This window comes from Oncorhynchus masou, chromosome 11 (genome assembly GCF_036934945.1).
Source record: "Oncorhynchus masou masou isolate Uvic2021 chromosome 11, UVic_Omas_1.1, whole genome shotgun sequence".
NCBI classification, from domain to species: Eukaryota; Metazoa; Chordata; class Actinopteri; order Salmoniformes; family Salmonidae; genus Oncorhynchus; species Oncorhynchus masou.
In genome coordinates, this window is record NC_088222.1 from 193,734 (window position 1) to 198,218 (window position 4,485).

The 4,485-nt window shown below is 39.8% G+C and overlaps 1 protein-coding gene across 1 annotated transcript in view; it reads left to right on the top strand.

The window, feature by feature from the left end:
• The window catches only part of LOC135548932 (ciliary neurotrophic factor receptor subunit alpha-like), a gene marked incomplete at its 5' end in the record, with an annotated part of 194,123 nt that extends 190,040 nt beyond the window's left edge, over window positions 1-4,083 (top strand). Inside the window, one exon of the mRNA XM_064979027.1 lies at window positions 1-4,083. This exon is cut by the window's left edge and continues 78 nt beyond it.
• Between the last annotated feature and the right edge of the window lie 402 nt (window positions 4,084-4,485).

Sequence of the window (4,485 nt, forward strand, 5' to 3'; positions counted from 1 at the left end):
TGATCATTTAATTCAAGTTTCACACAACGTTAAGTAGAAAATAAAGAGAGATTATGAAGTCAAAGTTAAAAAGATACAACAAAAAAAACCATCAACAACTACTCCAACAACAACAGCAACAACAACAACAACAATAATAAGAGGAACAACAACAACAACAACAACAACAACCGGTACTAACAGACAGCAAAGCTACAGAGGTTCACAGATATCATTGATTGATTGATTACCACGGACTCCAACACAGAAACAGAACTGTCTCCAGGGAAGCTTTGTGGATCTGAGACTGATGAGACTTCTGCTGGGCAGCACAACAGACTGATTTCATTCTCCATCTTTTATTTTGGTTTTAATTGATTTTTGTAAACAATTGTATTCATTATCCAGTGATATTTGAGACACTTGTAAAGATCCCAAGATCCTTTCTTTGACATACAGCTAACTCGTCATGCCAAAGACTTGTCTTGGAGAAGTTTTCCCACAATCCTTAGCTTCCTGAAGCCTGTGCCTGTGTAGAAAGGATGGAACCCGGAGTATTTGGTAACTCCAGGAATCTGCATCTGACCGACTGACAACAAATTTTCACAACAAAATAGAGAACTAACTAACACTTTGGAGAAATCCTGAATAAGCATTCTTTACCTGTTATTGGTTTGTTTTGCGTTCTGCTTCACTCAGTGATCACCAAGAGAGTTTAGCTGTAAAAACACTATGGATTGGGGTTTTTCCATTGAGGAAATACAGTAGAGATCCATATTTTGGGACCTCAGAGCTCTTACACAAGGCTCCATACATTAGGCGTCAGTCCTCCAGAGGAATAACGCTCTGTGTAAAACACATGAGGTTGCCTTTGACATAAAATAGACATTTATTATCACAATTATTATTGTTGTGCTCTGTCATACAGAACCAGTCAACAGTTTGGACACACCTACTCATTCAAGGGGTTTTCTTTATTTGTACTATTTTCTACATTGTAGAATAATAGTGAAGACATCAAAACTAAGAAATAACACACATGGAATCATGTAGTATCCAAAAAAGTGTTAAACAAATCAAAATATACATGGAAAGAATTCAGACCCCATCACTTTTCCACATTTGGTTGTGTTACAGCTATATTCTAAATCAAATAAATAAAAATCCTCAGCAATCTACACAATACCCCTTTTGGCAAACTCCTTCTGGAAGGTTGTTCCATCTCCACAAAAGATCTCTGGATGTCTCCTGTGGAGATGGGAGAACATTCCAGAAGGACAACTATCTCTGCAGAACTCCACCAATCAGGCCTTTATGGTAGAGTGGCCAGACAGATGCCACTCCTCAGTAAAAGGCACATGACAGCCTGGTTGGAGTTTACCAAAAGGCACCTAATGTCTCTCAGACCATGAGAAACAAGATGCTCTGGTCTGATGAAACCAATATTGATCTTTTTGTCCTGAATACAAAGCGTCACGTCTGGAGGAAACTTGGCACCATCCCAAAGCATGGTGGTGGCAGCATCATGCTGTGGGGATGTTTTTCAGCAGCAGGGACTGGGATAATAGTCAGGGTTTGAGACAAAGCTGAACGAAGCAAAGTACAGAGATCCTTGATGAAAACCTTTTCCAGAGCACTCAGGACCTCAGACTGGGGGCGAAGGTTCACCTTCCAACAGGGAAACGACCCTAAGAACACAGCCAAGACAAAGCAGGAGTGGCTTCGGGACAAGTCTCTGAATGTCCTTAAGTGGCCCAGCCAGAGCCCGGACTTGAACCCAATTGAATATCTCTGGAGAGATCTGAAAATAGCTGTGCAGCGACGCTCCCCATCCAACCTGACATATCTTGAGAGGATCTGCGAAGAATGGGAGAAACTCCCCAAATACAGGTGTACCAAGCTTGTAGCGTCATACCCACGAAGACTCAAGGTTCTAATCACTGCCAAATGTGTTTCAACAAAGTACTGAGTAAACGGTCTGCATTCTTATGTAAATGTGATATTTCATTAATTTTTTTAAAATTAGAAATCATTTTTTTAAACCTGTTTTTGCTTTGTCATATGTGTGAGGATATTTTTTTTTAAATACATTTTTGAGTAAGACTCCAACATAACAAGATGTAAAAAAATTCAAGGGGTCTGAATACTTTCCAAAGCCACTGTATTTTAGATTTGAGATTCTTCACATAGCCACCCTTTGCCTTGATGACAGCTTTGCACACTCTTGGCAAGGGTAGCCTAGTGTTTAGAGCATTGGACTAGTAACCGGAAGGTTGCAAGTTCAAACCCCCGAGCTGAAAAGGTACAAATCTGTCGTTCTGCCCCTGAACAGGCAGTTAACCGACTATTCCTAGGCCGTCATTGAAAATAAGAATTTGTTAAAAGGTAAAATAAAAATAAAATTCTCTCAAACAGCTTCACCTGGAATGATTTTCCAACAGTCTTGAAGTAGTTCCCACATATGCTTAGCACTTGTTGGCTGCTTTTCCTTCACTCTGAGGTCCAACCCATCCCAAGCTATCTCAATTGAGTTTGGATTGGGTGATTGTGGAGTCCATGTCATCTGATGCAGCACTCCATCACTCTCCTTCTTGGTCAAATAGCCCTTACACAGAGAGGAGGTGTGTTGGATCCTTGTCCTGTTGAAACCATTTTCTTTAGTTCTAGGAAGCGCAAACCAGATGGGATGGCGTATTGCTGCAGAATGCTGTGGTAGCCATTCTGGTTAAGTGTGCCTTGAATTCTAAATAAATCACTGACAGTGTCACCAGCAAAGCACCCCCACAGATTCACACCTCCTCTTCCATGCTTCACTGTGGTAACCACACATGCAGAGATTTTCCATTCACCAAAAATCTCCAATTTGGACTCATCAGACCAAAGGACAGATTTCCACCGGTCTAATGTCCATTTCCCGTGTTTTTTGGCTCAATCAATTCTCTTCTTCTTATTGGTGTCCTTTAGTAGTTATTTCTTTGCAGCAATTCGACCATGAAGACCTGATTCACGTAGTCTCTGAACAGTGAGTTGCTGAGATGTGGGTGTTTCTTGAACTCTGTGAAGCATTTATTTAGTCTGCAATCTGAGGTGCAGTTAATTCTAATGAATTTATCCTCTGCAGCAGAGGTAACTCTGAGTCTTCCTTTCCTGTGGGTCTTCCTTTCCTGTGGCGGTCCACATGACAACCAGTTTCAAAGTTCTTGAAATGTTCCGCATTCACTGACCTTAATTTCTTAAAGTAATGATGGACTGTCGTTTCTCTTTGCTTATTTGAGCTGTTCTTGCCATAATATGGACTTGGTATTTTACCAAATAGGGCAATCTTCTGTATACCACCCTACCTTGTCACAACACAACTGATTGGCTCAAAGACATTACGAAGGAAATAAATTCCACAAATTAACTTTTAACAGGGCACACCTGTTAATTGAAATACATTCCAGGTGACTACCCCATTAAGCTGGTTGAGAGAATGCCAAGAGTTTGCAAAGCTGTCAAAAAAGCAAAGGGCGGCTACTTTGAAGAATCGCAAATATAAAATATATTTTGATTTGTTTAACACTTATTTTTACTACATGATTCCATGTGCTATTTCATCATTTTGATGTCTTCACTATTATTCTACAATCTAGAAACAAGTAAAAAATAAAGAAAATCCCTTGAATGTGTAGATGTGGCCAAACTGTTGACTGGTTCTGTGTTTATAGGATTTTGGGGCTCTCTTCAAAAGCTGAAGCATTATAAATTTTGCAATAGAAATTTAAAGGTAATTTCCGATTGAGCCGACAGGTGCAGCGTTTACCGTTAAAGCAGTCTCCGCTAAAGTGGGAACATTACCTTTAAATGTCAATCAGCCTGTAAAGCTGAAGTTCCGCGATGAGGATTGAATAGAGCCCCAAGTTGTTTTTTTCAGACATTCAGAATGGCTTAATTCTCCACGATCATATTTTGTAAAAACTATGATATGTATCTTTAAAATGAAAAACATTTATTATTTAATAATGTATGTATTAGCTTTAGATTCTTGTAACCTGTACCTGGGTTATTTTTATAGATATATATACAATGAGAGGTTGTTCATTAAATGTGACCATTTCACAATGAGTAGCATCTCTCCGTCATTTATTTCTGATAGTAACTGCATAACACCTTCCATTACTGTGCAACATGTCAGCATATATAACAGTGATGTTTGAGCTACGTTAATTACAAAAGCTTTCCCGCTCTATGATCAGAGAAAGGAGGCCGCTCCAGACGCCGATGGGAGACCTTGTGTAAGCTGACGTTCCTTTTACAAAAGGAGATTTCGCTAACAGCTGTTTGAGCTAATATCAACGTTCTCCCTCTGTATTTTCAGTCAGACTGAGGGAAGAATCCGCTCCAGGTGCTGTTGGGAGAGAGAGAGAGATGAATTTCCCTGTGTATCGTACAAAAGACGGAACACTTGTAACAGTGCAGTCTGTGTTCATTTCGTCAGATTGTCCCTTCTCTCCAGGTTCATTACTC